Here is a 24,043-nt window from a genome sequence, read left to right as displayed (position 1 = left end):
TTACTCTGTCCTCCACCCTGAGCCAGCCCACTTTGGAGAAGTGGGTTGGATTGAGGTGTGATCTGGGGTGGAGGTCTAAAAGTAACCGGATTAGCTTATTCTGGGATGTTTGGAGTCTAGATTTGAGGGTTTTGGAGGTGCTGGGGTACCAGGAGGTGCAAGCGTAATCGAAGAAGGGTTGAATGAGAGTTCCCGCTAGAATCCTCAAGGTGCTTTTGTTGACCAGAGAGGAGATTGTGTCTGCTTGTAAGTACTCTGTGATTGTGCACTGCAAGACATGCTCGTTTGCTCGTAAAACCAGCAGTGACACAACGTGACGACGACGGGGGCACGGGTGGGAGGGCATACCGGTACTTTTCAGAAGTGGTATAGTACTGAATATGATTCATTAGTACAACTCTACAATGCACATTAACAAATGACACTGCAAACGTCATAGCCCAATCTGAGCAACTAAGCTATTCAATTGTGCACATTAAACCCAAAAGGTGTGCGAATTTGTTTTCGTCTTGATTTTTCTGCAAAGGAAATTACATTACATGTGTTTACTGTTACTTGAAAAACAAAATAAAACTTGGTTGAAATATTTAATTGCGTATTTAAGTACTTTTTTGGCACAACCAACAATACAGCCATTCCTCCCCACATTGTGCTTGGATGTTTGCTGCTTCACATTTGATTACATTTGTGTATGTTCTTTTTAGTATATTCTCTCTATTTTTGTCCTAAATTAAGCATTTCAAGCACACAATGGTCAAACTAGCTAAAAATATTACTACTACAGTAGTATTGGCCACTAGATAAGACCAAACCAATAAGAGGACACTTTTCAGTATCGTGGCCACTGATTGGCTCAGCCTCATTCTGCATCATTGTATTGGATTGAAGGAGTGTAAAAGTGACTATGTTGGTGTTATTTCATATCTGGATGTCTTTCATAATGTTGAAAACTGTATTTTGAAAGTCATAAACTTTTTTTTTAATGAACATATTTGATTTACAATTAATACATCCTACTTTGGGGATATTAATTTACCACGATCTGGCCCGATACCAACTAAAAGCGATAAACACAGATTGTTTGTACCCTGATAATAATAACAGTGCTAATTTTGGTGAAAATAATCAATAATCATCATGTAGAATTTTCATATTGTTACAACCATGATCAAATCTTTCCGATCACCAGTGGGTATTCGGTTGTTGGCTCTACATGACCGCACATTTGCCTGTCAGGTTGTGCATACTATGCAATATATCCTTTTAAACTGAGTTTTCTTTTGAATCATTCCTAAACTTGATTATATAATGGGATTTTTCTGGGGTTTGTGCGCAAACAATTTATGTGCCAGAAATTTTTGGGGGGAAATAATCAACGACCTAGCTCATTGAGATACAGACTGCTTTTCATTGCTCTTAAAGGGGAACATTATCATAATTTCAGAAGGGTTAAAACCAATACAAATCAGTTCCCAGTGGCTTATTTTATTTGTCTAATTTTTTTTTCAACAACTGCATCTTTTGACCACTGGAGCAACTTAAATCCGTTGATTGGTAAGTGTTTGTTTGGCATTAAATGTGGGTGAAGGGAAAGGCTGGATGCAAATATAGCTACAAATGTACATACAGCTAGCCTAAATAGCATGTTATCATCAATTAGCTGGCAGTCATGCCGTGACCAAATATGTCTGATTAGCACATAAGTCAATAACATCAACAAAACTCACCTTTGTGATTTTGTTGACTTTATCGTTGGAAATGCATCTGCTTTGAGTGTAGCAGGATATCCACACATCTCTGTGCCATCTGTCGTAGCATCGCTGTCGTCGATAAAATGTGCAGAACAAACGAGGGACTTTCGCATCTTTTGACCACTGGTGTACTTGAATCCGTCGATTGGTATGTGTTTGTTTGGCATTAAATGTGGGCGGAGGGAAAGGCTGGATGCAAATATAGCTACAAATGAGGCATAATGATGCAATATGTACATACAACTAGCCTAAATGGCATGTTAGCATCGATTAGCCTGCCGTGCAAACTCCATGTAAGTCAACTTGAATCCGTCCCTGATCGTGTTGTTACACCCTCCGACAACACACCGACGAGGCACGATGTCTCCAAGGTACGGAAAACAGTCGAAAAAACGGAAAATAACAGAGCTTATTTGACTTGTGTGTGTGTTTGAGAAAATGGCGGATTGCTTCCCATTGTAACGTCACGGGTGAAAGGTCATCGCTCCGACAGCGAACAATTGAAAGGCGTTTAAATCGCCAAATTCCTTTTAGAGTTCGAAAATCGGTTAAAAAAAAAAAAAGGTCTTTTTTTCTGCAACATCAAGGTATATATTGACGCTTACATAGGTCTGGTGATAATGTTCCCCTTTAAGAAAAAAAGTCCTCTATGATCATCTTTATTTTTTGCTTAAACTTGTGACTAAAAATGCACGCTGCCACAGTTTATAGGACACCCCACAGCCAAGTGTCAAAGATTTAAAACCCAAATCATTTGTTTTTTCATTTTACCATCTTCTCCATACGCAGTACATTTTCTCAAGTGTGGTCTGAAGTTTAGAAAAGTGTTGATAGACATTTTTGTGGTTTTCAGAGTAGTGAATTTCATGAAAAGCCAACATTAGACGTAGGTTTGGCAGTTGTGTGATATTTAGGAGCAGTTTGGGTAAAAGAGTTTTCTACTCCTCGAACTTGAGTATTTGAGTGTTTTAAGTATACTCCCAACTCTCTGATAGTTATACTTGAAAGTTGTGTAGTTTGCTGATTTGGTGCATCACAGCATACTATGACTGAAGACAATGGGGGGGACTAGTGGTATAAATTACAATCAATGATGGCTTCAATATGGCAGTGCAGACAACTATGTCTGCAAGCTTGAACTACACTATTAGCAGTCCAATGAATGCATATTTTCCCCGAGTCCCACCACAGCAGGAAACTATCTCTGACACCACCATTGAGTGACAGGTACAGAGTCCAATTATCAAACATATGATGGAACTGTTAAAGCCCCACTGGAACAACAATGTTCTATATTCCGTCCAGCTTGACATGAGACCTGCGACACAAGGTTTCACTTGACACTTTTACTTTATATTAATCCCATAGTTGTCCCTTTCTGTCCTTCATCAAACTGCAAAGTCTGTCAGATGTCAATTGCTCTAGCATGTTCATTTCCATACTTTCCACATTACAAAGCCAGGACACACAAGCCAGATCGACCTCTTAGTCATCGCAGTTAAATGAATTTCATGTGCTGCAAAAACTGTAAGCAATTCAGCAAGAGATCAGATGGTACCTTTACACCCTTTGTCTTACGGACATGTAGTGTTGGTAGTTATGCTGACAACTCCAAGTTTCAGCAAAATTATGAGAAAGATGCTTTCCTGGCAACAAGCGAACATCAATCAATCAATCAATGTTTATTTATATAGCCCCAAATCACAAATGTCTCAAAGGACTGCACAAATCATTACGACTACAACATCCTCGGAAGAACCCACAAAAGGGCAAGGAAAACTCACACCCAGTGGGCAGGGAGAATTCACATTCAGTGGGACGCCAGCGACAATGCTGACTATGAGAAACCTTGGAGAGGACCTCAGATGTGGGCAACCCCCCCCCTCTAGGGGACCGAAAGCAATGGATGTCGAGCGGGTCTAACATGATACTGTGAAAGTTCAATCCATAGTGGCTCCAAGACAGCAGTGAGAGTCCCGTCCACAGGAAACCATCTCAAGCGGATCAGCAGCGTAGAGATGTCCCCAACCGATACAGGCGAGCGGTCCATCCTGGGTCCCGACGAGCGGTCCATCCTGGGTCTCGACTCTGGACAGCCAGTACTTCATCCATGGTCATCGGACCGGACCCCCTCCACAAGGGAGGGGGGGACATAGGAGAAAGAAAAGAAGCGGCAGATCAACTGGTCTAAAAAGGAGGTCTATTTAAAGGCTAGAGTATACAGATGAGTTTTAAGATGAGACTTAAAGACATGAAGCTATGAACACATTGACACATGTTTTTTTTGTCTGTAGCTCTGAATTGCATATTACTTAAATTCTCGCATGCCAAACCCTGCAACGGAGTTCACATCCGTACTAATATATTTTTTCTCTGTTTTTACTTAATGTGCTGGGGCAAAATGCAACATGTAATGCTTTTGTTTTATGTTGGAGTAAATGGAAACAATAGGAGTTATGAAACCAAGCGGAGAAAAGACTGGGACGTGTGGTTGTAATAACATTTTGAAACCAGGAGCCGAGGAATCGTTCATCTTGGCAGTAGACTTTTGACACTGAAGAGGAAGACTAACAGCAGCAAAGCTGCCAAGCGATCTTCTAAGCTCCAGGTTTCGCTTACTCCTGAAAACGTGTCTTCCAACCTTTTATTGGATCGGATTCATATTTGTAGAGCACTGGGATATCCAGGATCCATACCCATGGCGGTTTTTGTGTGAAGTAAAATGACTGCAAGCAGAACAAACAGAAAGTAGGCAGCAAAAAAAGGCAGGCGTGTGCCAACCTCGTAAATGTATTTCTGTAACTGAAAAGATTTTGGATCCAGTAAAAAAAAAAACTGGAACTCTTTCAATTGCGTATTTCATGTGTACCTCATTCCTAGACTCCATGCACAGTGGTTTTGGAGTAGATGCTATCTTTCACGCATTTTATTTTCGACCCAACTCTCTCCTTTGAGTCACACATTAAAAGCGTTACTAAAACGGCCTTCCTTCATCTCCGTAATATCGCTAAAATTCGCTCCATTTTGTCCACTAAAGACGCCGAGATCATTATCCATGCGTTTGTTACGTCTCGTCTCGACTACTGTAACGTATTATTTTCGGGTCTCCCCATGTCTAGCATTAAAAGATTACAGTTGGTACAAAATGCGGCTGCTAGACTTTTGACAAGAACAAGAAAGTTTGATCACATTACGCCTGTACTGGCTCACCTGCACTGGCTTCCTGTGCACTTAAGATGTGACTTTAAGGTTTTACTACTTACGTATAAAATACTACACGGTCTAGCTCCAGCCTATCTTGCCGATTGTATTGTACCATATGTCCCGGCAAGAAATCTGCGTTCAAAGGACTCCGGCTTATTAGTGATTCCTAGAGCCCAAAAAAAGTCTGCGGGCTATAGAGCGTTTTCCGTTCGGGCTCCAGTACTCTGGAATGCCCTCCCGGTAACAGTTCGAGATGCTACCTCAGTAGAAGCATTTAAGTCTCACCTTAAAACTCATTTGTATACTCTAGCCTTTATATTGACCTCCTTTTTAGACCAGTTGATCTGCCGCTTCTTTTCTTTTTCTCCTCTGTACCTCCCTCCCTAGTGGAGGGGGTACGGTCCGATGGCCATGGATGAAGTACTGGCTGTTCAGAGTCGGCACCCAGGATGGACCGCTCGCCTGTGTATCGGTTGGGGACATCTCTACGCTGCTGATCCGACTCCGCTTGGGATGGTTTCCTGTGGACGGGACTCTTGTTGCTGTCTTGGATCCGCTTGAACTGAACTCTCGCGGCTGTGTTGGAGCCACTATGGATTGAAATTTCACAGTATCATGTTAGACCCGCTCGACATCCATTGCTTTCGGTCCCCTAGAGGGGGGGGTTGCCCACATCTGAGGTCCTCTCCAAGGTTTCTCATAGTCAGCATTGTCACTGGCGTCCCACTGGATGTGAATTCTCCCTGCCCACTGGGTGTGAGTTTTCCTTGCCCTTTTGTGGGTTCTTCCGAGGATGTTGTAGTCGTAATGATTTGTGCAGTCCTTTGAGACATTTGTGATTTGGGGCTATATAAATAAACATTGATTGATTGATTGATTGACATTCTCATCCCCAACTCTTGTCAATCCAAGTCAAAAAAAGAATTTCTGGTGCCTTGACTGTTTGTAGAATCTGTCTTGTACGTTTTTTAAACTGTCTGCTCAAGCCTCAGGGTGTAAGTTCACATATGCCACATTACTCTGCTGGAGGCACGGAACATTAATCTTCTTGAAATGGAATGTATGCAGGTGTTACAAGCACATGACAATGCCTCTTTAAGTGCATATTAGTTTTTTGAAATTTTTTTGCATTGAATGGTTCATATTATTATGTCTTTTGATACATTTAAATAACTTTTTGGTGGTACACATAACATCTAATATCGGTCTATGGTCAAAGTTTTGCATAGATCATGGTTTACAGATCATCTTCAAGCCGCTTTCTGACTGTCTCTTCAGGATTCACCGTTTACTGGGTGATATGTGCCTCCACTTTGACTGTGTCAGCCATGTTGTAGTTTTTACTGCTTCCATATCGAGTCTACTGACAGATAATTTACAATTATACCCTACTTTGTATTAGAAATGGCAACAGTGGAGGATGCATGTGCATGTTCGAACCAGTCTGCCCCAGAACAAGAGGATAGAGAAAAAGAAGGAAGTTATTGACTACAATGACGAACCTGCCAAAAAAAAAAAAACAGATTAAAACTTTACCATCAATAGAATGATCCAAACATCACCATTCACCCATTCATTTTCTACCGCTTTTCCCTCTCACAAATGGGCAAATTCCAAACGGTTTGTTTGAACAATGTATAGAGCTGGGGTCGGCGAGCCGCATGCGGCTCTTTGTTCACTCTACTGTGGCTCAGCTGCATAACTGCCGGACCCCCCGATTACCCTGAGAGACTTCTGGAGTTTAATGCCTCTCCCAAAAATCACCGGGGGCCAACATTCTCCGATTTTTACCGAGTCGATAATATCGAGGGCGTGCCCTGAAGGCAATGCCTTTACAGTCCTCTAAAACGTATCGTCGCGCCTGATTTTACACAATGCTATCTGCGTGGCAGCCGGTTACATGTAGTATGCAGCCTCTGCTAATACATAAGTGACTGCAAGGCTTACTTAATCAACAGCCATACAGGTTACACTGAGAGTTGTGACATAAACAACTTTAACACTGTTACTAATATGTGCCACACTGTGAACCCACACCAAACAAGAATGACAAACACATTTCTGGAGAACATCCGCACTGTAACACAACATAAACACAACAGAACAGATACTCAGAATCCCATGCATCCCTTACTTTTCCGGGCTACATTATACAACCCCACTAGCACCAAACCCCGCCCACCTCAACCGACGCAGGGGGGACTTGGGTGGCGTGGTTAAGAGGGGAGGAATATATAGCTAGAATTCACCAAGTCAAATATTTTATATATATATATATACATATATATATATATATATATATATATATATATATATATATATATGTATATATATATATATATAAGATAAATACTTGAATTTCAGTATTCATTTACACATATACACACACACATAACACTTAAGGGTTGAATTGTCCCATCCTTGTTCTATTCTCTGTCACTATGTGTCTAACCATGCTGAACACCCTCTCTGATGATGCATTGCTGTGTGGCACGCACAAAAGTGCTTTCATCAAATGCACTAGAGTCTGGAATCTTCCATCTCTCCCTAGCATGGCCCAAAACCGGTCAATCTTTGCTTCCTGAGGAAGATCTTCACTCCCAAGCAATTGGTAGTCCACTACTTCTTCCCGGAGGTTATTCAGGTCCAATCGCAGCTGCGGCTTGAAACTTACAAGCATATTTCTTCATCTTACCCGTCGTCTGCGTCGCCATGGCTGTATCTTCCTCGTTCTTCTGCACAATCTAAAAGCCGTAGATGTTATTGTTACGTATGCATGTACAGTAGATGGCAGTATTGTCCTGTTTAAGAGTGTCACAACATTGCTGTTTACGGTAGACAAACTGCTTTACGGTAGACGCAAACGTGACTGCTGCTGTTGTTGTGTGTTGTTACCGCACTGGGAGGACGTTACTGAAACTGCCCAACAACAACCCACATAAGAAACCAAAAACTCGCCCTCGATCATTCTACAGTTATAACGTCATTGGGCAGGCTTGCTGTTTATATTGTGGGAAAGCGGACGTGAAAAGAGGCTGTCGACTTAGGTCCGCATGGAGCTGGAAGGGGAGTGGCCTCCAGCTCCGCCTAAATTTCAGCAAAGTAAAAATATCGATGATTTTACAAATTTGGAAGGTATGCTTGTTTTGCAACCATGCTTGCTTTGCAAAGATCTGAACTTGCATTTCATTCATTTTCTCACCTCTTGCTGTGGCTTCAATGTCAATCAATCAATCAATGTTTATTTATATAGCCCAAAATCACAAATGTCTCAAAGGACTGCACAAATCATTACGACTACAACATCCTCGGAAGAACCCACAAAAGGGCAAGGAAAACTCACACTTAGTGGGCAGGGAGAATTCACATCCAGTGGGACGCCAGTGACAATGCTGACTATGAGAAACCTTGGAGAGGACCTCAGATGTGGGCAACCCCCCCCCTCTAGGGGACCGAAAGCAATGGATGTCGAGCGGGTCTAACATGATACTGTGAAAGTTCAATCCATAGTGGCTCCAACACAGCCGCGAGACCTCACTTTGGCGAAAGGCAGGGTACACCCTGGACTGGTGGCCATCCATATGTCGCACATAAGTTTGGGACCCTAGATATGCAAAATAATCATGGTAGTATTTCATGTTATGTATGTGCTTTGTTCTTTCCATTCGACATTCTCATGTAAATCTTTCGTTTTACAGTTGGAGCAATGGGCACGGTAGATCTTTGCACATGTCCTGACGATGACCCAGTTTATTGGCAGGGTTGTCAGGCTACAGCTGCATAACATATTCTCCCTTTTTCTTTCTTCCAGTTCCAGTTTTGACCTTCGACTCAACTGAATTGCACAAAGACCAAAAGATACAGCGGTATGTTTTAAGTCCCTTTTCAAGAACGTTGTTTGTGCTTTGCTATTAAATATTGAATCACACCTAACAGGAAGCAGACGTAGACTTACACGCATACACACACACATACACACTGTCTGCTTGAGATTACAGTGTGGTTTTCATTTTAATCCACTTCTCTTGACCCCCCACAGTGAGTGTAGAAGGTTGTGATTTCAATTGCTTTTTCTTCGCTTTAATTACACACATGATGTATTTTTTCATGTAGAATCTGGCAGCTTGTTGAATGGATAGTTTTATTGGTCTTGACAGTGGACAATAAATTGGAAGACAGTAATCTGCTTTAGCATAGACAACAAACAGAAACACATTTCAGACATCAGGGTAATGAAACCAAATGCTACACATTACAGACTTTGAAGGACTGCACTGTGTTGCTTTGTTGTTCGCCACAATGCCGTCACTTCCAATTGACTCTGGTCTCACCATTTGGTATCTGACAGCAATACGGTGACTAGTGTATGTTGAAGTAACTAACCTGACCATAGGTGTTAGAGGCGGCCCCGCAAAGTTCACATAACGGCACAGCTGTTTTCATATGTGCACATGTGTGAGTGAGCATGTGTGCTTGTTTGTACAGTTTGATGGAGGGTGTGCTTGTGTCGGTGAGTAATGTTAGGTGGAATCAATTAGTGATGCGGTTTAACCCTGGAGGCTGGTCATTGATCGCCAGAGTTCTTTATCACAGGCATGCCTTAGAACAGGGGTATTCAACTAAAATTAAAATAGGTCCAGATACAGAACATTTCCTCATGACAAGGTCTGGGAAACGCCCCATGCCAGGCCATAAATTGCTTGGTGCCACACTTTGGACACCCCTTAGATTAGTAGTAAGAACCGTTGAACTGGTTTACAGATCAGTTTAGGTGTTGATATTGAGTTCTGTGTCTTTGTCTGGTCAAAAACTTTGTGCTCTGTGTCATAATGTCATTTCACATTGCCATGTTGTAATTGAGCCACTGTCTATGACCTTGATACAAATGAGTTGTGTGCTTCCAGAGAAAAAATTGTGAATGTTCCGAAAAAAACGACTACTGTATTTTCGCCGATGAATGGTCTATTTTCAATCTTTTTTATATATATAAGACGCACCGGAATAAAGGGCGCCTTAAAGAGGAACATTATCACAATTTCAAAAGGGTTAAAAACAATAAAAATCAGTTCCCAGTGGCTTGTTGTATTTTTTAATTTTTTTATTTTTTATTTTACCGGCCCGGGAATATCCCTAAAAAGTGGCTTTTTTTCGCTCTCTGCGAAGACGCTGTTCATTTTCCTGTGACGTCACACAGTGCTGCCAATGTCAACAAACAATGGCTAATAGCACAGCAAGATATAGCGACATTAGCTCGGATTCAGACTCGGATTTCAGCGGCTTAAGCGATTCAACAGATTACGCATGTTTTGAAACGAATAGTTGGAGTATGAAAGTATTGAAGAAGAAACTGAAGCTATTGAGCGAATAGCTATTGACGCCATTCATAGCCATAGCATGGCCAAATAGCTGCGTTAGCATCGCCGGTAAAATGTGCGGACCAAACGATCAGCACTTTCGCATCTTGTGACACTGGAGCAACTTAAATCCGTCAATTGGTAAGTGTTTTTTTCGCATTAAATGTCGGTGGAAAGAAACGTAATATAGTTGCAAATGCATCTGCAGGTTATCCATTCATCTCTGTGCCATGTCTGCTTCGGCACCGCCGGTAAATAGCATGTTAGCATCGATAAGCGTAGCATGTTAGCATCGATTAGCTGGCAGTCACGCCGCGACCAAATATGTCTGATTAGCACATAAGTCAACAACGGCAGATTTCTTGCCACTTTCGCATCTTTGTGCCTGTGGTGCAACTTGAATCCCTCCCTGTTAGTGTTGTTACACCCTCCGACAACACACCGACGAGGCATGATGTCTCCAAGGTTCCAAAAAATAGTCGAAAAAACGGAAAATAACAGAGCTGAGACCCGGTGTTTGCAATGTTTTTAAAATGAAAATGGCGGCTGTATTACCTTGGTGACGTCACGTTCTGACGTCATCGCCAAAAGAGCCATAAACAGAAAGGCGTTTAATTCGCCAAAATTCACCCATTTAGAGTTTGGAAATCGGTTAAAAAAATATATGGGCTTTTTTCTGCACCATCAAGGTATATATTGACGCTTACATAGGTCTGGTGATAATGTTCCCCTTTAAAGGAGTCATATTAATTGTGTTTTTTTCTAAATTGATAACAATCCTTGTGGTCTACATAGCATGTAATGGTGGTTCTTTGGTCAAAATGTTGCATAGATAATGGGTATTACTTGGTAAATGGGTTATACTTGTATAGCGCTTTTCTACCTTCAAAGCACTCAAAGCGCTTTGACACTATTTCCACATTCACCCATTCACACACACATTCACACACTGATGGCGGGAGATGCCATGCTAGGGGCTAACCACGACACATCAGGAGCAAGGGTGAACTGTCTTGGTCAAGGTCACAACTGACGTGACTAGGTTGGTAGAAGCTGGGAATCGAACTAGGAGCCCTCAGGGTGCTGGCACGACACTCTCCCAACCGTGCCACGCCATAATAACATTGAATAGTATTCCAAAACATTGCAAAACACAAAACAAAACGCCAGATAATGTCTCACCTTATTCACACACCATAATAATATTTGTATGTTTAATGACAATCCATCAAGCGGTGCAGCTTCATAGCTTACCAAAGTCGTACTAAAACATTTTGATAGATTTTTGAGCGCGGTGTGTAATGTTCTATATTTTCAATGGAACATATAACATGTTGGTGTTGTTTACTTGAGTCATATTGCCATCATAGTGCAGTCTACACATATCTCTGCCATCTACTGTTCACACTTATCATTGCACCATGTACCAAATAAAATTGCTTTGAGCTTAGTTTAGTATAGTTTAGTTTATTAAGGATCCCTGTTAGTCTACACCGCAGTGGAGACTATTCTTCCTGGGGGAAAAAACATCACACAATCACAAAAAAAATTAAAATGCAGTACAACATGATACAATAATAAAATGTCATAATACAAAAATAGCAACAACAAAGAACCAAAGAAATAAAATAACTTATGTTACATAATAATTTTCATACCAAAGATAAAAAAAACAGCAATATAAAAATAGATGTATATATTTTTGCAAAAACAAAACAAAGAACTCTGTAAGCAAAACCAGATTTATTCTGTACATTAAGCGCACCGGGTTATAAGGTGCACTGTTGAGCTTTGAGAAATAAAATAATTTTAAGTGCGCCTTATAGTCCGGAAAATAGGCTAATAAAATTTTATACATATATTTAAAGATACATTTTTTGGTTATCATTAACTTATTTAAAGCATTTTTTTTCTTATGCCTGGGGTATCAAAATTTTAGAGGCCTGCAAACATGTTTTTTAATGAGGTCCATTTGTTAAGGGTCAGGTTAGAAGAATCCTAATAGCTGCTTGATGTGCCAATTTCAGTGCATTTAGATCTCACCTCTAAATGTTGAGGAAATATCTCATCCAAATGATTGTACTTGGTCTCATAATGCCATTTTAAACTGGACATCTTCATAACAGTGATTTTCTCCTGCTTGGGTGATGCGCTTGTTAAAGAGACAAACATGCAAATGATGCGGTCCATTTTGATCGTAAATACAGATTTTCACTGTCTACAAAAGTGAGACTTAAAGTGCACACACCAGTGAACTCTTAAGTGACGCAGTTACAGGCAGGGTAGCGTTGGTGCGGAGACAAGCCTCGATAAACAAGTGCTAACCCAAACAACATAGAGTGACGGAGGTGGGGCAGTGGATACAATAAAGGGGGCTTAACTGAGAGTATCCATGTTTACTGCCTGGGATGCAGAAATTGAATTGGCTGAGTAGTGTCATGTTGGATGGTTTAAAGGGTAACTGCACATTTTTGGGAACATTCCTATTCCTAATAAGACACAAGAAGACAAAGTGTTTTTTTATTTTAATTTGTTAGGATCAGCCTGGGGCTTCACGGTGGCAGAGGGGTTAGTGCGTCTGCTTCACAATACGAAGGTCCTGCAGTCCTGGGTTCAAATCCAGGCTCGGGATCTTTCTGTGTGGAGTTTGCATGTTCTCCCCGTGAATGCGTGGGTTCCCTCCGGGTACTCCGGCTTCCTCCCACTTCCAAAGACATGCACCTGGGGATAGGTTGATTGGCAACACTAAATGGTCCCTAGTGTGTGAATGTGAGTGTGAATGTTGTCTGTCTATCTGTGTTGGCCCTGCGATGAGGTGGCGACTTGTCCAGCGTGTACCCCGCCTTCCGCCCGATTGTAGCTGAGATAGGCGCCAGCGCCCCCCGCGACCCCGAGAGGGAATAAGCGGTAGAAAATGGATGGATGGATGGATCAGCCTGCATACCTGTGGGATGTTCCAAATAAGTGTTTGATGAGCATTCCTCAACTTTATCAGTATTTATTGCCACCTTTCCAAATTCTTTGTCACGTGTTGCTGGGATCAAATTCTAAAGTTGATTATTTGCAAAAAAAAAAAAAAAAAAAAAAAAAGGTTTATCAGTTGGAACATCAAATATGTTGTCTTTGTAGCATATTGAACTGAATATGGGTTGAAAATGACTTGCAAATCATTGTATTTCATTTATTTACATCTAAACCTGTACTGGCTCACCTGCACTGGCTTCCTGTGCACTTAAGATGTGACTTTAAGGTTTTACTACTTACGTATAAAATACTACACGGTCTAGCTCCATCCTATCTTGCCGATTGTATTGTACCATATGTCCCGGCAAGAAATCTGCATTCAAAGGACTCCGGCTTGTTAGTGATTCCCAAAGCCCAAAAAAAGTCTGCGGGCTATAGAGCGTTTTCCGTTCGGGCTCCAGTACTCTGGAATGCCCTCCCGGTAACAGTTCGAGATGCCACCTCAGTAGAAGCATTTAAGTCTCACCTTAAAACTCATTTGTATACTCTAGCCTTTAATTAGACTCCCTTTTTAGACCAGTTGATCTGCCGTTTCTTTTCTTTTTCTTCTATGTCCCACTCTCCCTTGTGGAGGGGGTCCGGTCCGATCCGGTGGCCATGTACTGCTTGCCTGTGTATCGGCTGGGGACATCTCTGCGATGCTGATCCGCCTCCGCTTGGGATGGTTTCCTGCTGGCTCCGCTGTGAACGGGACTCTCGCTGCTGTGTTGGATCCGCTTTGGACTGGACTCTCGCGACTGTGTTGGATCCATTGTGGATTGAACTTTCACAGTATCATGTTAGACCCGCTCGACATCCATTGCTTTCCTCCTCTCTAAGGTTCTCATAGTCATCATTGTCACCGACGTCCCACTGGGTGTGAGTTTTCCTTGCCCTTATGTGGGCCTACCGAGGATGTCGTGGTGGTTTGTGCAGCCCTTTGAGACACTAGTGATTTAGGGCTATATAAGTAAACATTGATTGAACACAATTTCCTAACTCATATGGAAGCAGGGTTTGTATATATATATATATATATATATATATATATATATATATATATATACATATACTTGCAGTGTGTGTATAAAATGTCGATACAGAATTTTGAAGTTGTTTCAGACGGCTTTGAAGGCTACAATGAGTCCCATTCGCTGCATTTTGCAAGCGTTTTTAATCATGTTTGGAAAACCGCCCTAAAAATCGTGTGTTCTTCTCTCATAATGTTTGTGAACGATTCAGCAAAATCCCCCAAAAATGTGCAGTCCCCCTTCAACCTGCATGCATTTCCTGATCTGATCAACCAGTACTGCAAAGTCTATAAAAGCTGTGTCCGTCAAAACAGAATGACTCTGTCCAAATATTTGATTGACTATAGGACGGCATGTGGGTCCGGACTCAGACCGCGGTCCGCTATGTTAATGATCCCTGCTTCAGAAGTTTCCTTTTGGCAGCTTTTCTACTCGCAGTGCTGGACCAGGCTGTTTAGCTGTATGTGCCGTAACGTTTACGATGACTCAGGAGAGCTACTGCTCAGATGTGTAAATCAAAGGAGAGGGATTGTTGGATTTGGTTTGGTCTCCACTTTTACTTCTTGATAGCTCCCTATTGCTGAGTCACATCCAGCAGACTACTCTAGAGGTGGCTTCGGGACAAGTTAGAGAGAGTAGAGAGAGTAAGGCCGAAGTGGGAAAACACCTGATGCTGAGGATAAAAAGAGGGTGAGGTCAATTTAGGAAGTGTTTACAGGGTCAGAAGAGGAGGGTGTGAAGATTTGGGTTACAATGAGCATTCGAAATGAAAAGGAGGTGTGCAAGCAAGTCTTGGTCTGAGTGGAAATTTTTGAATGGAGTGGAAACTGGGCTGGAGGCCACTCAGCCGTTCCTCCAAAACACTGCCAGAGCAATTAGCCATCAGGAGCTTGGAAAGGGAACCATTTGCCCCCAAAAGTAATTCAGCTGGGGGTTTACTGGGATTTGTCCAGTGTTTGAGGCCCTAATGTGGGAATACTCTTGTATCAATCTTCTTGTTTTATGGAATATGACAAAGACCGTCTGCCTTTTAATGGTCTCAAAGCAGCTCAGGTGAAGTTCCACACTTTTCTTGAAGCCGTGTAAACACAAGCACGCACGCACACACACACACACACACACACACACACATATCTGTTACCTTCTTGAGATCTCCTACCTCTTTAGGACCACCCATTCTGGATGTATAAAGATGTGTTTTTACAAAATTAATAATGTATACAAACTATGCAAACATAAAAAAGCTTGTTGTGAAAAAAATTGTAGGAATTTCACAAGAAAAACTAAGAATTTTGTCAGTATTATAATAAACAGTCCTAATTTTACTCAATGCAAGAAAAACTGAACATTTGTGCATCCATCCATCCATTTTCTACCGCTTATTCCCTTTCGGGGTCGCGGGGGGCGCTGGCGCCTATCTCAGCTGCATCGGGCGGAAGGCGGGGTACACCCTGGACAAGTCGCCACCTCATCGCAGGGCCAACACAGATAGACAGACAACATTCACACTCACATTCACACACTAGGGCCAATTTAGTGTTGCCAATCAACCTATCCCCAGGTGCATGTCTTTGGAAGTGGGAGGAAGCCGGAGTACCCGGAGGGAACCCACGCATTCACGGGGAGAACATGCAAACTCCACACAGAAAGATCCCGAGCCTGGATTAGAACCCAGGACTGCAGCAACTTCGTATTGTGAGGCAGACGCACTAACCCCTCTGCCACCGTGAAGCCCCATTTGTGCATTGTTATGATAAAAGTCGAAACTTTATTCTAACAGTCGCAACTTTACAAGAAAAGTTTGGCAATTTTATGAAGTCGTAATTTTACTTGACGAAAGTCACAATTTCTTATAAAAACTTAAAAAAATGTTCAATATTATAGTAATAATCGGAATTTTACTTGGCAAAATTATGACAAAAGCCATAATTTGACTAAAAAAAAATTCACTATTTTACAAGAACAACCAAAACAATTGGCAATATTGCGATAAAAGTCATAATTTTATGACATTTTACATTAAAAATTAATTATTTTACATAAAATAATAATTTTTCAATGCAATACTACAGAAACAGAAATAATATGAGAAATTGTTCCAAATGTTATAAGAAAAAAGTCGACACATTGTGAGAAAAACACCCCTTTTAATTTGTTTATTTTTTAATTTTTTGTTTGTAATTGGTTTTTAATCTTCGCACACACTAAAGCATGTGAAAAACTTTTGGTTTGTATTGAACAAAAAGCTTGCTCTCCCCATTGCTCCAATAAAAATATATTTTATTATGATTAAAAAAAACAACCTTGGCATGAAATGCAGAATGATTGAAAGATGTTAACTCATTTAAGAAAATATTGTGTTTGAAAAGAAACTTTCATATTTAAAATGACCTCATAAATAGTTGATTTACCCATTTTTTTTATAGCCTGTAAATGTAAAAGCTGCCGTTCGGCCTGGATATTAAAATAACGACGTGTCATATTATCCAATTATTTTCTTGCACCGATGGATTTGTTAACATAGCATCTATTTATATATTTTTTTCGTGATTTTGGAGCTTGAACATTTGAAAACAAGGGTGGAAGGACTAAGTCATAGTGGCCAGCCAGTAGCTGTACTGTTAAAGGCATTTGGACCATAAAGCTTTGTTGTTTATGTAACCGAGAGAAAGCGGAGACTCCCTCATGGCTCCTTTTTAAAAAGCAGATGCAGTAGACTTCTGCTTCTACATTTTATGGCTTGTATGCTGTGCGGGAGATTCTGCCTTTCTTCTGAGACATTAATCATTCCTCACTTTACACAGGCCTCTTTAAACTAAACTTAAACTAAACTAAAGTAAAAGGAGAACTAAACTTTTTTTTATTTTTTTTTAACTTATTATTCACCATACCTATGTGAGAGAAGAACACACATCTGTATTTTCTTATATGTATTCTAATTTGTAAATTAACACTAACACAATCTGGCCAACAATTTAGGCATTGTTTTTAGAACACCTATAAAGAGCTCTTAAAGGGGAACAATATCACCAGACCTACGTAAGCGTTAATATATACCTTGATGTTGCGGAAAAAAGACCATATATTTTTTTAACTGATTTCCGAACTCTAAATGGGTGAATTTTGGCGAATTAAACGCGTTTCTGTTCATCCCTTTCTGAACGACGACGTCAGAACGTGACGTCACATCGGTACTCAACGCCATTTTTCCCTACCACATCACACGCATCGAGTCAAATCAGCTGTGTTATTTTCCGTTTTTTCGACTATTTTCCGATACCTATGAGACATCATGCCTCGTCGGTGTGTTGTCGGAGGGTGTAACAACACGATCAGGGACGGATTCAAGTTGATTTACGTAGAATGTGCATCGATTAGCACGGCATGCTAATCGATGCTAACATGCTATTTAGGCTAGCTGTGTACATATTGCAGCATTATCAATCAATCAATCAATGTTTATTTATATAGCCCCAAATCACAAATGTCTCAAAGGACTGCACAAATCATTACGACTACAACATCCTCGGAAGGACCCACAAAAGGGCAAGGAAAACTCACACCCAGTGGGCAGGGAGAATTCACATCCAGTGGGACGCCAGTGACAATGCTGACTATGAGAAACCTTGGAGAGGACCTCAGATGTGGGCAACCCCCCCCCATCTCTAGGGGACCGAAAGCAATGGATGTCGAGCGGGTCTAACATGATACTGTGAAAGTTCAATCCATAGTGGCTCCAAGACAGCAGCAAGAGTCCCGTCCACAGGAAACCATCTCAAGCGGATCAGCAGCGTAGAGATGTCCCCAACCGATACAGGCGAGTGGTCCATCCTGGGTCTCGACGAGCGGTCCATCCTGGGTCTCGACTCTGGACAGTCAGTACTTCATCCATGGTCATCGGACCGGACCCCCTCCACAAGGGAGGGGGGGACATAGGAGAAAGAAAAGAAGCGGCAGATCAACTGGTCTAAAAAGGAGGTCTATTTAAAGGCTAGAGTATACAGATGAGTTTTAAGATGAGACTTAAATGCTTCTACTGAGGTAGCATCTCGAACTGTTACCGGGAGGGCATTCCAGAGTACTGGAGCCCGAACGGAAAACGCTCTATAGCCCGCAGACTTTTTTTGAGCCCTAGGAATCACTAATAAGCCGGAGTCTTTTGAACGCAGATTTCTTGCCGGGACATACGGTACAATACAATCGGCAAGATAGGCTGGAGCTAGACCGTGTAGTATTTTATACGTAAGTAGTAAAACCTTAAAGTCACATCTTAAGTGCACAGGAAGTCAGTGCAGGTGAGCCAGTACAGGCGTAATGTGATCAAACTTTCTTGTTCTTGTCAAAAGTCTAGCAGCCGCATTTTGTACCAACTGTAATCTTTTAATGCTAGACATGGGGAGACCCGAAAATAATACGTTACAGTAATCGAGACGAGACGTAACAAACGCATGGATAATGATCTCATATGTAGCTATATTTACATTTAATGCCAAACAAACAAATACCAGTCGACGGATTTAAGTTGCTCCAGTGTCAAGAGATGCGAAAGTCCCTCGTTTGGTTTTTACCGGCGATGCTACGACAGAGGTGGCAAGAATGTGTGGATATCCTGCGAAACTCAAAGCAGATGCATTCCCAACGATAATGTCAACGAAATCACAAAGGTGAGTGTTGTTGATTTTATTGACTTATGTGCTAATCAAACATATTTGGTCGCGGCATGACTGCCAGCTAATCGATGCTAACATGCTATTTAGGCTACCTATATGTACATTTGAAACTATATTTACATCCAGCGTTTCCTTCCACCCATATTTAATGCGAAACAAACACTTATTGACGGATTTAAGTTGCTCAAGTGTCAATGCGAAAGTCCTGATCTGTTGGTCTGCACATTTTTACCGGCGATGCTAAGACAGACATGCATGGCCGAATAGCGTCAATAGCTATTCACTCAATAGCTTCAATTTCTTCTTAAATTTCGTTTTCACTGTCTGCCTCCATACTCCAACCATCTGTTTCAATACATCCGTAATCTGTTGAATCGCTTAAATCGCTGAAATTCGAGTCTGAATCCGGGCTAATGTTGCTATATCTTGCTGTGTTATTCGCCATTGTTTGTATTGGAATCGCGATGTGACGTCACAGGGAAATGGACAGTGGCTTAGGCAAATAGCGAAAAGCAAGCACTTTAAAGCTTTTTTTAGGGATATTCCGGGACGGGTAAAATTTTGAAAAAAACTTCGAAAAATAAAATAGGCTACTGGGAACTTTTTTTTATTGGTTTTAACCCTTCTGAAATTGTGATAATGTTCCCCTTTAAAAACATTCAAAAGCCTCCATCAACGTTCTATATACATGGTGTAAGTATATCTGTATATGTAATTTAGTAACAGGCACATTCATAATTCCATGTAATTTCTACCATATTTTGGTAATATTAGGCATTACGGTGGAACATTGATTTTATAGAGTGCATTACAACGTTCGATATTTCACAACAACAACAACAAATCATGGTAGACTTTATGAGAGCCAACATCGAATACTTCGGGACAAATGATGATCCAGAAACTTATATTTTTGAGCCTGAAAATACAGAGGATGTCCGTCTATCTATGTTGGCACTACAATGTGGCGACTTGTCCAGAGTGTACACTGCCTTCCACCCGAGTGCAGCTGGGATAGGCTCCAGCATCCCTTAAAGGGACAAGCGGTAGCAAATCGATGGATAAATGGAGCTACATGTTTTACATACTAAATGATAAGCAGATCCATCCATAGTGAAACACTGAGGACCTGATTTACTAAAATCCAAATACTACGTACTAAACAGTGTGCAATCAAAAGTGCATGTACTATTAGTGAGCATGTTGCATGCGATCTACTAACATTGCACGTGCTATTAATAACTGGTACAGACTGCCTTATTTAATTTAGGTTTTTGCGTGTACTATGCAGCTTTCGCTGTGCAGACTTTTGATGATTTACTGCACGTTTATGTTATCATCCTCCGACCTGTGGTGTTTTGCTCACAAACAAGCAGCTGACATGTATCACTTTTTATGGGCATTTTAGAATCAGTCGGTGCATTCCCAATGAAACACACTTTTTTTGTGCGCTACAGATGGGCTAATGAAAGAGAGGCTGCACTTACTGTGCTCAAGACGCAAAAAAAAGCATACTTCAAGGAGTTTTTTTTTCCCCACAAGGGAGCTATGTTAATATTGTATATTCTAAATGAAAAATCTGCGATGAGGTGGTGACTTGTCCAGGGTGTATGCCGCCTTCCGCCCGATTGTAGCTGAGATATGCACTAGCGACCCCCACAACCCCAAAGGGAATAAGTGGTAGGAAATAAATGCCGGGAGACACCAAAAAAATATCAATTTAATTTATTTTAATCAGTCACTTAATTCACTCGGCATGCAGTATAAAATTATAAAAGGATGTTGCTGTGTAGATGCTATCATTATTATATTTTTATGACAGACCATCCAATTAGGTTGTCACACACGCACGCACACACACACACACGCATACACACATTCTTTGTTCTTTGTCTGTCTTTGTGACACAAGCACCAATCCTGCAGTCGTGTATGTAACTGTGTCAGTTTGAAACATATTTCTCAGAGGTGCTAATTAAAACGCTTAATAGTGCTTGCAAAACGGTGGTGAGTCTTGGTAAATCACATTGCACCTGCTGTATAATATATTTGCATCTTCTCCTTCCAGCATTGGGCCCGTTTTGCTAATCAGCATATATATTTTGCATATTGATGAATACAGAGACGTAAAAAGGACCATTGATTGCTTGAAACTTTTATCAGTAGATTGCAAAGAGAATACATTTTTGAAACAGTACAGTTTGCACAGTACAGTACATATTCCGTGCAATTGACCACTAAAGGGTAACACCTGAATACGTTTTTCAACTTGTTTAAAGTTAATTATTATTAATTATCACCATTTCAGAAGGGTTAAAACCAATAAAAATCAGTTCCCAGTGGCTTATTTTATTTCTTATTTTTTGAAAATTGTACCCATCCCAGAATATCCCTAAAAAAAAAGCTTTAAAGTGGCTGATTTTCGCTATCTGTGAAGCCACCGTCCATTTTCCTGTGACGTCATCCAGTGATGCCAATACAGACAGCACAGCAAGATATAGCGACATTAGCGCGGATTCAGACTCGGATTTCAGCGGCTTAAGCGATTCACCAGATTACGCATGTATTGAAACGGATGGTTGGAGTATGGAGGCAGATAGCGAAAACGAAATTGAAGAAGAAACTGAAGCTATTGAGCGAATAGCTATTGACGCTAGTCGGCCATGTCTGCCTTAGCATCACTGGTAAAATGTGCAGACCAACGATCGGAAGTTTCGCATCTTGTGACACTGGATCAACTTAAATCCGCGGATTGGTAAATGTTTATTTGGCATTAAATGTGGGTGGAGGGAAACGCTGGATGAAAATATAGTTTCAAATGTACATACAGCTAGCCTAAATAGCATGTTAGCATCGATTAGCTGGCAGTCATGCCGCGACCAAATATGTCTGATTAGCACATAAGTCAATAACATCAACAAAACTCACCTTTGTTATTTCGTTGACTTTATCGTTGGAAATGCATCTGCAGGTTATCCATACATCTCTGTGCCATGTCTGCCTTAGCATCGCCGGTAAAATGTGCAGGCACTCCGGCACATTCAATGGGGGTCTGGCGGCAGATTTCTTTGACTTTATCGTTGGAAACGCATCTGCTTTGAGTGTCACAGGATATCCACACAATCTTGCCATCTCTGTAGTAGCATAGCTTTCGTCGGTAAAGTGTGCGGAACAAACGACTGACCATTTTGTCGGCTTTGCCCACACCCTCGTATTTTGAAAAAATGTCGTCCAATTTCTTGCCACTTTCGCATCTTTGGGCCAGTGGTGCAACTTGAATCCCTCCCTGTTAGTGTCGTTACACCCTCCGACAACACACCGAGGAGGCATGATGTCTCCATGGTTCCAGAAAATAGTCGAAAAAAGGGAAAATAACAGAGCTGAGAGCCGGTGTTTGTAATGTGTTTGAGAAAATGGCGGCTTTATTACCTAGGTGACGTCACGCTCTGACGTCATCGCTCCGAGAGCGATAAATAGAAATGTGTTTAATTCGCCAAAATTCACCCATTTAGACAAACCCTTTACTTATTGAATCAAAAATATTGAAATTTAGCAACTTGGTGCTAAAATTTAAATTAAGCAAACTACAACCTGCTACCCAAGAATGTACAATTCTTCTCAACAAAAGAGGAGAAATATAACCTTAGAGGAAAATCTAACTTTAAACATCTGTATGGACGTACAACACTCAAAACCTTTGTATCCGAATGTGGGATTAAATGATGGAATGGATTAATCATACAACGCAGCGATATATTCAGTTTAAAAAACTGTTCCAACTACAAGTGTTCAAAAAGTACAAAGAAGAACAATTATGATGAGTATTTTTTGAGATAATGATTATTTATGTATTTGATATTTGTTTACTTACTTATGGTATATTATTTAGTTATTTTTTATTATTAATTTGTTTACTGTTGTGTTAGAAGCAGAACTAGGAAATGGGATAAAATTGCTATGATATGAAAAAGGGTAGGTTTAAATAAGCTCTGCTTCCTCCTACTCCTTGACGGATGTGCTGTAATGAAACAACTAGAAATATGTGATGCATTACATTGTAATTGTACTGTATGCATGTTCGTAAAAAACTGAAACTAATGAGGGTGAGTGCAAAATGTGCTAAATATCTGACTGAATGAATGTGTGCGTTCGAGGTTGTCAAATTTTGTTGTTGACGAACCCCAAGATGCAGAGATGGAGGCAGGCATGGAGTAAGAAAACATGATTTAATTAAAATATAGAATGAGAACAAACAAAAGGGTAATAATAATAATAATAATAATAATAATATAATAATAATAGATTTTATTTGTAAAACGCACTTTATGTTGAGCAAACAACCTCAAAGTGCCACAGTGTAAACAATAGTAATAATAAAAATAAATAAAATACAAAACTAGAAACAGCCCAAAGGCTACACCCAGCATGCATGTCTATAGAAAGGCTTTTTTAAAAAGATGGGTTTTTAAGCCTTTTTTAAAAGCATCCACAGTCTGAGGTGCCCTCAGGTGGTCAGGGAGAGCGTTCCACAGACTGGGAGCAGCGGAGCAGAAAGCCCGGTCTCCCATTGTTCGAAGCTTTGTCCGTGGAGGTTGGAGGAGGTTAGCCTGTATGGAGCGGAGGTGTCGTTTGGAAGATTTGGGGGTGAGCAGTTCCTGGAGATAGAGGGGGGCATTTCCATGGAGGCACTGGTGAGTTAGTAGGGAGATTTTGAATTCAATCCTGAATGGAACAGGAAGCCAGTGAAGGGATTTGAGAGTTGGTGTGATGTGGTCATGTTTCCGCACTCTCATCAGGATCCTCGCAGCACCATTTTGTATGTACTGCAGCTTCTGGATGTTCTTGCTGGGGATCCTGACAAGAAGTGCGTTGCAGTAGTCGAGCCTGGAGGAGACAAAGGCGTGGACGAGCCTCTCGGCATCAGAGAGAGTGAGTGAGGGGCGGAGTTTTGCAATGTTCCTGAGGTGGTACAAGCAGGTCTTGCACTGTTGTTTGATTTGAGCTTCAAAGGTCAGGTGAGGGTCCATTTTA

At 41.0% G+C, this 24,043-nt stretch overlaps 1 protein-coding gene across 1 annotated transcript in view; it reads left to right on the top strand.

Moving 5' to 3' along the window:
- LOC133563410 (zinc finger protein 469) overlaps positions 1-24,043 on the top strand; it is a 787,165-nt gene that overhangs the window by 191,813 nt on the left and 571,309 nt on the right. The window contains exon 3 of the mRNA XM_061917527.1: positions 8,767-8,821. The gene's annotated coding sequence lies outside the window, so the exon portion shown is untranslated. The remainder of the gene's footprint in view (positions 1-8,766; positions 8,822-24,043) is intronic.

The sequence above is a fragment of the Nerophis ophidion genome, linkage group LG12, assembly GCF_033978795.1.
Source record: "Nerophis ophidion isolate RoL-2023_Sa linkage group LG12, RoL_Noph_v1.0, whole genome shotgun sequence".
Lineage (NCBI taxonomy): Eukaryota > Metazoa > Chordata > Actinopteri > Syngnathiformes > Syngnathidae > Nerophis > Nerophis ophidion.
The sequence above is the reverse complement of the archived record's forward strand: the minus strand, read 5'-3'. Positions and strand labels throughout refer to the sequence as shown.